Consider the following 13,713-nt stretch of genomic DNA (forward strand, 5'->3'; position numbering starts at 1 on the left):
AATCCAAATCAACCCAAATGTGTGTACCAACACCAGAAGGAACCTATGAGGCCCTAGACCAATGATGGACTCAATTTCACTCTCTCTCCTGTCCCAGAATTCAGTTGTCTATCACTCTAACACCATAAGGGCTTTGCATTTTATTATTCTTATCATTATCATTAAATTCCACCAAACTGTAGCCGGTTTGTATGCTGGGCTATGACTAGCCACTCCATTTCAGGGGAAGCTGAAGGCCTGTACCAAAGAAAGGCTATCTGTTATTTAATATGTAATTTAGAGGCTATGAAAAGCTCCAGAGAAGTGAAGTTCTTTACAGAATTATATAAGGTTTTATATTTAATGAATTCCTGGTGTCTGAGGGTGGGGGGGGTGAGGAGAATAAGCTCTTTATAAATATCAAATCATGTTGTTATCTACAGAGAGTGTGCCAGTTGGTTAAATAGAGCCAAATTCTGTTCAGTTTGATAATTACTGAATCTGAAATTCATAGAGGCTCTTTTTAAATTCTGGGAATAAGAAATCCACAAACTCATTAAATTATGAAATGTTTCTACCCTATTATCCCAGTACAATTACCCCATGGACTACACTGCCTCAGGAAGTCTTTGGGACAGCTCCTAATGTTTTGAAAGACTCAGTAACAGGAATTGGGTTCATATAAAAGCTACCACAGTACAGTTTTAAAAACTGAAGTCGCACATTAATCCACCAAATCTAGAGTTTTAGATATGGATTCTAAGTAAAGGTAGTGTGACTCATACCCAACCAGTGTCTCTGTCCAACAAATCTATACTGGCTTTCAAAGTGACAGAGAGCAAAGGAAACAGGAACTAAACTTGTTTAAGAATATTTGGGGGCAGGAAACTTAGCTACAACATTTGTTTGCTTCTTTTGAATGACAATAGCAATAATTTACTTATATAGCAGGATTACCATCTTTCCCTTAGCCACATCAAGGGAAATCTAAGTATTTCCTATAAAATAGGAGTTTCTAATAAAGTTTTTACATTCGATGCATTTAATAAACTGTAATGGTCTAAATAGCACCTAGATTTTCTTAGTGCCCTGAAATCTTCAAACCCCTCCTGAAATGTCCACTTGCTAATGAATGGGAGAAAAACGTGTGGCATGGAAAGACACAGGATTAAGAGTTGGAGACATCACTTCCTGTGAGACTCAGTGCTGTAACTCACTAGCCATGAACTTGGACACTGTCCTTTGGCAGCAAAATATATTGTTATATAATAGGAAATTCACATGGCCTCAAAATATCATCGCAGTGAATACTTCTTAATTACGAAGGGAAAAAGATACCTGTGTTAGTCCATCTTTGTAACTGAAACAAAATGCCTGGGGCTGGGGAAGGAAAGATTCATTGAGCTCACTATTTTGGAGGCTGAAACTTCAGGCAGCATGGCACTAGCCCTTGTGAGGGCCCTGTTGAATGCACTTCATGGTGGATGACAGTACAACGCCAGGACAAATCAGCTAGACAGACAGGAAGCCAAAGAGACTGGGGAATGGCCGTATCTGGTTTGTGCCCTGGCAACTCAGCTTCCAGCTCAGCTTCCTGTTAATGCATATCTTGGGAGGATGTAGGTGATGGCTCAAGTACTTTGGCCCCTGCCACCCACAGAGGAGACCTGAATAGAGTTCCAAGCCCCTGGTTTTGGGCTGTGCCAGTCTTGGCTGTTGTGGGCATTTCAAGTAAAATGAAAATAAAAAACTTTTTTTAAAAAATATCCCCTCAAAATTAAAACTAATTCATTTGAATACTCCCAGCAGTGGCAAATGTATCTCTCTTAAGGCTGAATTTGTGCTTAAATGTCACCTTTCCCATCATACAAAGTGATTCCTTTTTGTTTCTTCTTGTTATTTCTCTAGCAAAGTCCCTGATCTGCTCCTTTCATACCACTTACCCCAACTCTCAAGTATTTCATTAATTTGTTTGTCAGCATCTCATTTTGGGAGTTGGTTTGACCTTTCTTTTTATACCATCAACTCCAATGGAACAGGATCTGTTTCTATCTTGTGCATCACCAAATTCTCGACTTCTAACACAGAACCTGGCACATAGAGGCACTCAATGAATATTTATCACATAAATGAATCAATACATTATTAAGTAAATGAATATATTGCATCTTTTAAAATATCACAAGTTATTTGTACTTAAGTCTAGAGGGGGAGAAAAACAAGTAATTACCCTTCTGTGATATGACTAAAAATTAAACCACTAAGTATTTAGTCCTAAGTGGTTCACAGACCATAATCTTGGTACTGAAGGCAACTCTAAAACAGAGTTCCAGAATGCTTTGAACAATGATGTCTTTATTGGGATAAGTATATGTGTCCCAATAAGAAGACTCCTGGAAGAATAATACTAATTTGAATGTATACTTTGTGTCATTTTTTGAAAAGCTGTGTCATTATTTAAAAGCAAACATGATTCATTGCCTCAGAGTCCTACACAACCCAAATATCTCACATAACACGTGGAGAGAAAGGTTCTCACATCATCCTTACTTTAGACAACTCCTTGGTCAGTGCAGGCATTTGGGATGACAGAGAAGATGCCGCTGCCGACACCCACATCCCATATCAGAATGCCTTGGTTTGAGTCTTGACTCCACTTGCGAATCCATCTTTCTGCTAATGGGCACCATGGGAGGCAGCAGTTTCCCTGCCACCCACATGGGAAACTTAGATTGAGTTCCCAGCTCCCAGCTTCTACCTGGCCCAGCCCTGGCTGGTACAGGCATTTGGGGAATGAATCCGTGAGTGGGAGACCTCTCTATCTGTCTCTTTCTGCCATTCAAATAAAATAAAAATAAATGTTTTTTTAAAGAAAGCTCCCCAGTTATCAGCTGAACCCCACAAACAAAATGTTCTTTCTTTGCTGGGAGCCTCACAGCTGAATAGCAGATCAGATGAACCCATGCCTCCATGGCTGTAATGACGTCCTCAGAAACACTACAGTCCTCATCGAAAGAACAAAGATCAGTGTTGAGTTTCTTGTGTCCCTGTTGGTCGTTCCATCCCTCTCTGGCTCTTGTTCTGCCACTTCCCTCACTTCTAACTCAGGTTTGCTCTTCTGGGAAAACAGGGGTCAGGTTGGAAATATACAATTTGAATCACAACACTTGTGTTTTGTTAATGACAACATTTGAAATTTTAAAAAAACTATATCTTTTTGTTGCTATATTTTAAAATATTTCATTGCCTTTTTGGTGCTAACCACATTACCTTTTTATTAACTACTTTTCAGGTGAAAGGAAGAGATGAAAATTATTTCCCAATTATCTATCTTTTTTATTCACTAAAGTTTATAGTACCAGGCATTGCATAGTCTGATTCTTGACCTCAACCATTCCCAGGTTAGACTTTGTATACAACTGCCAAGGTTTCAATTCATGCTAGACAACAGCCTCCTAATTTTCTTTTTTTTTTTTTTTTTTTTTGGACAGTGAGAGAGAGAGACAGAGAGAAAGGTCTTCCTTTGCCGTTGGTTCACCCTCCAATGGCCGCCGCGGCCGGCGCGCTGCGGCCGGCGCACCGCGCTGATCCGATGGCAGGAGCCAGGAGCCAGGTGCTTTTCCTGGTCTCCCATGGGGTGCAGGGCCCAAGCACCTGGGCCATCCTCCACTGCACTCCCTGGCCACAGCAGAGAGCTGGCCTGGAAGAGGGGCAACCGGGACAGAATCCGGCACCCCGACCGAGACTAGAACCCGGTGTGCCGGCGCCGCTAGGCAGAGGATTAGCCTAGTGAGCCGCAGCGCCAGCCTAGCCTCCTAATTTTCACACATTTAATTTAATTCCTTAATAAGACAAAGAAGAAATTAAGACTAATTTTGGAATAAAGTAAGTATAAACTGCACACAAAAACATTTTGGGTTCAGAGCTGATGGAGTAGTTCAGGAGTGTTGCTAATGACAAGTCTACAGTGATATAATACAGTATGCAGGAAAGAACTAAGCCAGGTCCTTGTCTCCACCCATCTTTCCTGTTTAGAAAACATCCAGGGGTGGGTGTTTGGCACAGCAATGAAGACACCACTTGGGATGTCTGCCTCCCGCATGGCAGTGCCTGGGTTTGAGTCCTGTTTCCACTTCCAGTTCTAGCTCCCTACAGATGTGCACCCTCGGAGGCAGCAAGTAGTTACACCTCTGCCTCCCATGTCAGAGACTTGGATTGAGATCCCAGCTCCTGGCTTCAGCCTAATGCTGCCCCAGGCATTGCAGGCATTTGGAGTGAATCTGCAGATGGGATGGAATTCTCTCTCTCTCTCCTTCTGTCTCTGTCAGTATCTCTCTCTCAAGTAAAATAAATAAATATTTTAAAGAAAAAAAATAAAAAGAAAACATATATTAACATCCACGAGGCTTCCGGGTAAAGTACAGTAACCATGCATCCCTTTGCCTGGGAGAAAGATGTTCCAAGACCTCCAGGGGATGCCTGAAACAACATAGTACTGAACCCTGTTAGACCCTCTGAGTGAGGATGCTAACACGTCGAGAGGCACACCCCAAAGACTCAGAGTCCAGACCAGCTGATGCAAAAGCAAGAGGATTTATTCGGCATCTGCGCAGACGGGCCTCCTGAACTCGGGAGTCCAGAGAGCGCCCCCAGCACAAAGCCACACTGTTTATATACCCGCAGCGACCAATCAAAAGCACTATAGTATCCATGCACACAGCAGTCCAATCCGTGAGCTGATCATGTGAAAGGCATGCGTCTTCTATCCAATCAGCTACGGGATCACATGGGAGGCATGCACCTCGTCGCCATTTTGTTGTTTAATTCTTTAGCAGTTCCTTTCCCTGTCAGCGTCATCTTGTTCACCCTGAGGGGGACGACGTCTTGCTCCCTTCGTTCCCCTGGAGGGAGAGCAGCGTCCCACTTCCCATACCGTTATTTGAGTATTAGGAGGCATACAAACTGGGTTAGGTCTTAGCACAGCCAGGCAAAGTGTCGCAGCTAGCTAAGCATAGGATCCCTTATTTTTATAGCTGCACCTACTTTTAGCTTTGGGGGAAAAAGTTTAGGGCTATAATTTTTAAACTTTAATTTTATTTGGGGCAAAGGTGACTTCTTGTTTTTAATAGTGTTAGCTTAAGTCACTCCATCTTGGTTTGATTTTTAAGGTTCTTCAACCCTATATACAAACACTGAAATACCTCAACAGTCTATCTGATAACTGAGATACCTACTAAGTGACTAATTGGTGGGTAGCATATACAGTGTGAATATGCTGGCCAAAACGAGTGTAATGTTCTGGGCAAGACAGCAATAGACTATCATTCTTCTCAGAGCTAAGTGTAATTTCAAACTTATGAGTTGTTTATTTCTGAAATTTTTCATTTAATATTTTCAGGTCACCATTGACCATGGGTAACTGAAACCATGGGAAGTGAAACTGCAAGGGTCTATCACTACGGGGCCAGTGCTGTGGCGTAGTAGTTTACACTTTCATCTGAGGAGCCGGCATTCCATGTGGGTGCCAGTTTGCATCCCAGATGCTCTACTTGCAATCCAGCTCACTGATGGCCTGGGAAAGCAGTGGAAGATGGCTCACGAGCTTGGGCCCCTGCACCCATGTAGGAGACCTGGAAGAAGTTCCTGGCTCCTGGCTCCTGGCTTCAGATGGGTCCATTTCCAGCCATTGCAGCCATTTGGGGAGTGAACCAGCAGATGGAAGACTCTCTCTCTCTCTCTCTCTCTTTCGCTCTCTCTCTTTTTCTGTAACTCTGCCTTTCAAATAAATTAATAAATCTTTTTTTAAAAAAAGAGTATATCACTAGAGCAAAAAAGAAAGTTATTTGCCAAAAGGAATGTGTTGGTTGTGTGACCAATATCACCCAAGTGAAATATAACCATGGTATGGTATGACTGAGCCAATCAGATGTTTTAAAACCTGGCTAGTATATAGTATCACCTATGATAAAACTCCCTGTCCCACATGCCTTCTGCAACTCAGTCAGATATCACCAAGAACTTCTTTATTGTCTAGTTTACAAATGAAAATTTTATGTCTTCGCTATTTTCCTTAAACTTGTTTTCTGTGGTCATAATAATATAAATAAAAGAATATATGACAGACTTTGTTTCAACCTACTGAAACATTTTCAGTTTTTCTTATAAAATTTATTTTATTTAAAACATTATTTTAAAGGTTTTTATTCATAGCCATCCTGTTGAGTGAGAGAGATGAGGGTAACCTACCCAAGGTACCCAGGTATTAACTGCCTAGGGTCTCTGAGCATTGGTATCACTTTAGCTCCATCATCAGTTTTCCTTTCCACCCCTTCCCACACTTCACCCCAGACACCCACCAGACACACCATGTTCAAATGTCTTGGAGCCAAAAATGCACCTCCTCCTTTAAACAATAGCTGGTGACTGCAGAGGTCCAGCCTCACACAAAAATGAGAAGTTGAACTACACCTTTGTTTCTGGGCACTCTACACCCTTCTGGCATTCCATGAAGGAGGAGATGACGGGCAGAGGTAGGCTGTTCTGGGGTTGCAGGACCATAGGAATCTTTATAGCATGATCTCTATCTCCAGGCCTCAATCCACCTCCTCAAGTCTGCTCAGAACTCTTGATTAGCAGGAGTCAGACAGCTCAGTGGAGCCAGAGGGTGATCCACCGACTTAATGATTTGATATCCAATTTATTCTTGAAAATGAATTTATTGTGATTTGCCAATAAAATCTAATATGACTTTTAATTCCATTAGAATATTTTGTATTTAACCATATTTTAAAAATTATTTTATGACATCTTGTCCACTACTCCCCACGCTCCAGCTTATTCCTTAATTTTTCTAATTGCAGGGTATATAAATTAGGCTAACACTAAATTCTATACCGTATTTTATACTGTAACACACTGATCAGCCTTTGCTAAGTTATTCCTCCATGATAAGCAAAATTTTAGTTTTTGCTTGTGGTGTGTGTTGGCTGTACCCTCCTTATCTGGGATTCAGACTAACACCCTGTGGCTGAAGAAACAGCTCTTTCCTGAAACATGCTGTTCTCAGAACAAGAAAAAGAATAACGGCGCACTCAGGCAATAGCTCTTGAAGTTTCCACTAGCATGTGGTCTATGTCACTTCTGCTCACATTCCATTAGCCAGAGCAAGTAATATGGCCAAGCTCAGTATCAATGGCCAGGAAGCATACTCTTCCTCTGGAGAAGCTCACCATGGAGACCCCAGTAGCTATCGCCATGGAGACACCAGGCAGCAGATTGTTGGGAAAAAAAATATAATCTACCAAACAAGAGAATTTGACTTCTCGCTCACTTATTAGTCCAACGTAAATGTTCATTGTGTGTAGGCAACTTTCCTTCTCATGACCATGTACAGATCCAGGCTGTTTCCTTGTTGTGGTTCACTATGTGCATCCCACCAGCAGATGGGGAAGAGAAAATGAGGAAGCCACATTCACTTTTTAAACGTCTGGGCCCAAAACAGACACATATGCGTTCATCACATTTTGCTGAATATGAGAAGCTGGGGAGAGAAGACAGCCTGAAAAGTGCAGCCTCTGCCCTGGAAGCCTCCTCTGAGCAACAACTTCACTTTGGAAAGAGGAGGAGCAACTGTTGGTGATGCAGCAGCCATTTCTGCCATACAAAACTCCGAACTTGCTATCCTGTGGGCACTTTATTTCTATACCCACTTACACTGCAATGGTAAAAAAAAAAAAAAAAATCAGAATCTTGTGATTTAGGTGTTTTGTTCTGATTTTAAAACAGATCCTACTGACTCAAAAACACAAGAAAATTGCCATGTCCCTTGTCTAGGAAATTTTTTACCATGTTTCAAAGATCAAGTACACAAAATTTTTGATGGTTTAGAAGAAAAACACTGGTAACAATTTTCATAGGTTGTCTGTTAATTTTCCATTTCCAGTTGGGGTAATATAACCGCTAACATAGTTGCATTTGTGTCCAAACTCCTGAATTTGCATATTTTATCATTTAGTTGCTTAACTACCCAGATGAAAAGAACCACTGGTCATTTACAAGCATAGATATGAGTAGAATGAGGGACCTCACCAAAATTAGAGATGCAAATCTGAAAACTGACCTCAATGATCAGAAATGAGTAGTTAGAAGCAACTGTTTCTCAGTCAATAGATAACCTCTGTGTTACCCACTAACCCCAAAACCCCCAACTAACTTCCACCTACTTCCGAGCCTGGGCCCTTCACTTCTGCCTTCTTTAAACCTTCGGATGGTGGTCTAGTTGCATGTGACATTGGCCAAGAGCTTATTTGCAGCCACGGCCATGAGCTCCCAGAGAACTTTGTTTCTACCTCTTTAATAGTGCAGTTTTATTCCGCCTTATACCCTACTAGTTTATACAGACCTTCTCTCCTGTTTTAGATAATTAATCCCTTGAAGACAGTATCCATGTCATATGTTTCTGTGTCCCACAACACTCACCTGGCACATAATTAAAGCTTGATTTTTAAAAAATTTGAATTAGGTTATGTTATAAATACATCTAAGCCCAAACCCTGCGGTGGAGGCCACATTCAGATGGTGTTTCCACTAAGTAAGCTGCAGGATACCACGTGGCATTTGTTAGGTCCCACACACCCAGGCTGCTAATTCCCCTCTCCTATCCTCTCCACTTCAGTCTTCCTCTTCACCAGGGACGCTGACATCATTGAATTTTGCTTCTACTGCTTCACGTGTTAGAAGAGGAACTCAAGAAGGAGAGGGAATTCTTGTCCTGCCCGCACTCTTAGCTTCCTTGTTTCCTTTCTTGGTTTCCATGTTGATCATGTGGCAGCCACAGGAAAATGTTTTTGGGCTCTCATGATAAGGCTCCTAAAAATGTAAGGAAATTTTCTGAGACCTCTATGGTCTCTCCTTAGCCCCATTCAGACTCACATGCCAAAATGGCATCCTGCTGATCCTTTCAGCTTTTTGGAAAAACTGAAGCCAGACTCAGGCAGACTTTTCCAGTTTCTCCTTGTGAGACTTCATACATCCCAGCAATATCATGAAGAAACCAGAATCCTGACTTTGCAACAAAGGCCTGGAAGCAGGAATCACTGATAAAGCAGGCAGTGGCCATTATAATGAAGCCACCATCTCCAGTCTGCCACAGATAAGGTTTGCAACCAGGCCATCTACATCTAATTTTGAGACTTGGTTGCCAAAATATCACCTAGGAGATATAAAAATCTTATCCATTGAATTAAGCAACAGTTTTTCTTCCATTTTCCACTTGGAAGATGCAAAAAAATATATATCCTGTCCTAAAAAAAAACCCTAGCTTTCCATTTTCAAAAAAAAAAAAAAGTGACTAATAGAGCAATACTAGCACCACCACCTGCCATTATCTCTCCAGGTGCTTTCTCTGGGCAGGAAGATGGGTTTCCACTCTACGACTGTATACCTCAATAAAGGAAATAATGGTCTCAACTAAAAAACAAAAACAAGAAAAATGCTTTAATTTTGGAGTTCTAATTGGGGTAAAGGGTACTGTCATTTGGCAAGATGTTCTAATGGGCTTCTCACAGCAGGAGTCAGGGCATTATCTAACAACAGGAGAGAGCAACTGAAAGTGTTCTGCATAAAAAATGTAAAAGTCTGTCTCCCTTGTGGGCACAGAAATTTAGGCAGATATGTTGTATTTAGAGGGAAAAAAGGTTTCTTGCCCTTAATCGACCCTATTCAATCTCTCAGAAATGTTGGTTTTTCTTTGTGTGTGCTTTCACATGTGTGTTTGTGGTGTGTGTGGTTGTGTGTGTGTGTGTGTGTTCTAGTGGGAAAGGTGGAGATGAAGAAGATGTGCTCATAGTCACTCTCCCAAAGCCTGCAAGGAGGATAAGAAGCAGGCATACATCTTAGCCATGAAGAAATCTTGCAGGGGCTTTTCGTGGGTGACTGGAGCTTGCTATTGACTGTCCTGCTGAAGTCCCCATGGGGCTATTTGCTGCTGAACGAATAACTCAGATCTTGGGAAATGCTGTTGTGTTATCACTAGACTTTGAGGTCAGACAAAAGGGAGCATCTGGAACTGATTTTAATAGGATTGCTTCCTTTGCCAGAGAGTTTCACCCCTCAGGCCAGTTGGTTAGGAACTAAGTGGAGGACAGAAGGTTAGGGATCTCTTAGGTGGTGTTATTGTCTTTCCTCTTCTCATCTTAGATCAGAAAGGAAGAGTTTTCCTTAAAAGGTTGGGGGCAGGGAAGAGCAGGATACACGTATCAAGAAGACTGAAGAAGAGTCTACTCCCAGAGGGGAGACAGGGGAAGTCTTGGCAACATGGTGGCAAGGTGAAGACAGGATGGTACCTAGGGCATGAACTCATGACCAGTTAAGTTGTCTTAACGATTTTATCTTGTTCCACTGGAACATGCGCTTTTCAATGAAAAGGGGTGTTATATCACCACCATGGGAACTAAGACTTATTGATAATGGCTGTAAAAAAAACCTTGGACATTGGAATGGTTAGTGACCCTCCAAAAAGCCACAGTAAATAAACATACAGTGTATCTGTGGTGTTTAAGTTCCATGGCAGGGGTGGGAGTTAGGGTAAAATGCAATTTAAAGTGAAAAAATGTCTGATGATTCTGCTTAGTGGAAGTTATAACCAAAACAAGTTGAGGAATGATGTTCTAGAACAATCAGATTTAATTTGAGTTTCACATTATCCATTCCTGTCTGAAATTCCCTCTTGTTATCTCCTTTTGTTTAAAAAAAAAAAAAAAAAAAACAAGCTCTGCTTTAGCATGGGTGTGGGGAAGTTCACCTCCTTCATGTTAGCTCTCAGCTGGGGCTACCCATAGAGAACAAAAAGAGGCCTGGGCCCCAGGTAAAGACAAGTAGTGAAGTAAGCAAGAACCTAAGGCAGGAGGTAAAAACTGTAGGAGGAACCACAGCTCCTTTTGTGGGTCTCACACAAACTGTAGTCTCTGGACCAGCAGCATTAGGGAACTTGCTAGAATCAGACACTTTTGGGGCGAGCCCCAGACATTGAGTTTAACAAGGTCTCCAGACAAGGCTGATGCTCCCTCAAGTTTGAGAGCCAGTGGGTTGGAGGCAGGGGATCCAAGACAGTGGGGAGCTAACATTTGAGGGAGAGAAGGAAACAGAGGAAGGGCCTCCATAAACAAAGTTTCCATTCTCTGGGTTTTTTTTTTTTTAATCATTTTTCAATTTTTTTCTTTCAGCCCTTATAATATAAACATCGCTCATTTTCATGAGGGAGAAAAACAACACTGCAGTCAACTTTGCTGGGCAGGAAGAGAAAGGATGTGTGCATGAAGTTGCTAATGAAGGCCGAGATAGAAATCAAAGCAGGCAAGTCAAGGATGTAAGTCTCAGACTTGCCTTGTCGGGTTCTGGTATCTTCACAGACCACCTAAGCCAAATAATCAGCAATCACTTCATTGTGTGCTGGGCAGACATGGTAAAAACGTCACGAGGTATCCCTAATCTATACCAGAAAGATTAAGTTATTGACTCAAGTCCCAACACAGAGAAACGAATTTCTAACTACTCAGGAGCACATTATTGCTGAAAGCAAGACCCAGACTCCAGGCTCCTGACTGTAAGCTTGCAAATGGTCAAGTTCAACTTTATTTTTTCATGTTGAATTACTTCCTTCTCTATGAATTCTGCATTTTGACATAACTTTCTGGTTTTTTTTTTCCCTGCTTAGAAAGCATTCAAGGTTATTTGTCCTGAAAATATATTATCTCTTTAATAAGAGAAAAACTGAGATGCAATGCAAGCAATTTGGTAACCCACTTGAGTTTGCTCCTTAGGCCACTGCCAAGGGTGTGAACTTTAAAAATCCCAGGTTAATACCAAGGTTCCCCACACTTCTTCTCTGAGTGGATGTGTCAGAACCTGACACACCAGGTAACAGCGACTTTCCAATATCTCCAGTGCTAGTCCTGGGTTGCTCCAGGAAGCTAGACTCAAGGAGAACATACACTGAAGGTTCTTTTCCCGACCAAAATGTAGCCAAGCCTCTAGAAAAACTTGCTTACCCTGATTTATATTTGGATATAATAATTATGCCTCCGTGTTATTCCTGATTTACATCTAAAATGACCTTGCATTAAGTGTTTTCATTGCCTTGGTAAGGAGGTAGCTAAGATTAACCTAAAAGTTTGTTAAGTTCCTCCCTACCTGCAAGATTTAAGGAATCAAAATGATTTTTAAAATTTATTGACTCTATCGACCCCCGTCTCTTACTGGGGCTAATGAATCACATTTATAAATAACTTCCTCCTTGTGTCAAAAACATGTCCTGGCCTCTGTCATGTGTCGAATTTCAGGTCCTGTGAGTTCTTGACCATTGTTTATTTTGAAGCTCACAGCATCTGTCTTGTTGTGGGCCTTTGAATCAGATGTCTTTGTAGATGTATACAGAGATGTGCCTGAAGCCAGGGCTCTTTCTCCCACTCCCCCACCCCCCTCACCCCACCCCCACAGGCCAACCAGAGATCTAATGAGGAGGCATTCCTGGAGAGGAGCGGATCTGCTCTGGAGATCTGCAAACTCTCTCTCTCTCTCTCTCTCTCCTCTCTCTGCACCCAAATGTTTTGCAGAGTTCTTTCACTGCCTCTTTTTCAACAGGTCAGGAAGCAAAACACTAAACATCCTGTTATAATTATCAAGTGAGGATATAAGGAAAGGTTTTTATAAATTATTTTTGTTATTTGCAACACTGAATTAGTCAAGTAAGTCACACTTCTCGGCAGGAGTGATCCTTCTTACAGACGATTCTTAAGGATCCCCAGGCTTTCTCTGCACAGACACAGATTTCATTCAAACTAAGAAGTGTCTCTGAGTGGAGCCCTGGCTCGGTGCAAACTGCAGACACACGAATTAAGTCACATCATAAAGGTGAGTCTGAGCCCCAGATAAGAGCTACTGCTTCCTGGGCACTTAGTATTTGCCAGGCACAGACCTACATGTTTTCCATGTATTCATCTGGACAGCACAACCACCTGATGACACAGGTGTTCTCATAATCCTCATTTTACAGATGAGGAACTTGAGATCCAGAAAAGGGAAGTGACTTGCGCAAAATTAGACTGCTGGTGACTGGTCAGGCCAGCGAAGAGCTCTAAGCTGCGGCCTGGGAAGATCACCCCCCCCCCCCCCCCCCGCCTTTATCCCATTGTCTCCTACTCACCCTCCTTCCCAGCATGCATTTCATATTGTGGGGCTGGTTAGGCTGCAGCCCTGATTGCCTTCAGGCTCCTTTGTTTCCCTGGCTAGCTTCTGTTAGCCACATCCCTGTCCCTGGCTGGAGCCACATAGAAATACTGGACATCTGACACTCATTGGTCACGCCTCCTCCCATTGGTGACCAATTTCACACTGTGCTTAGTGATGCATGCAAGAGCATTACCTCCCACTGCAATCAGTAGCCTCTAGGGTATAAGCCTGCTCTGTGCCCTTGGCTACACTGGGGGATACTGAGGCACTCAAGCAACTTAATTCCTTGGCTGCTTCCGTGAAAGATGAGACAAAGGTGAACATGTTTGGACTTGTGTTTCAACCTGATGGCTGAAACAGAGGACCTCTTGGTGAGGAGCTGCCCACGTTACACCCACGCCAAAGTAGGCTGGCAGCATGCTTCCAGAACACCAAGGAACATTCCTATTAAAGGCATGTGGCTGCTGCTTCTGCCTCTTTCCGCTTAGCTGAGATGATCAGAATTCC

The 13,713-nt window shown here is 42.3% G+C and overlaps 1 long non-coding RNA gene across 1 annotated transcript in view; it reads right to left on the reverse strand.

The window, feature by feature from the left end:
- The window catches only part of LOC149128082 (uncharacterized), an 89,253-nt gene extending 75,958 nt beyond the window's left edge, over nt 1-13,295 (reverse strand). Inside the window, exon 1 of the long non-coding RNA XR_016230330.1 lies at nt 13,181-13,295. This is a non-coding gene — a long non-coding RNA (uncharacterized LOC149128082). The remainder of the gene's footprint in view (nt 1-13,180) is intronic.
- Nucleotides 13,296-13,713: the final 418 nt, after the last annotated feature.

The sequence above is a fragment of the Oryctolagus cuniculus genome, chromosome 2 (genome assembly GCF_051225735.1).
Source record: "Oryctolagus cuniculus isolate XC-2025 breed Fujian yellow rabbit chromosome 2, ASM5122573v1, whole genome shotgun sequence".
NCBI classification, from domain to species: domain Eukaryota; kingdom Metazoa; phylum Chordata; class Mammalia; order Lagomorpha; family Leporidae; genus Oryctolagus; species Oryctolagus cuniculus.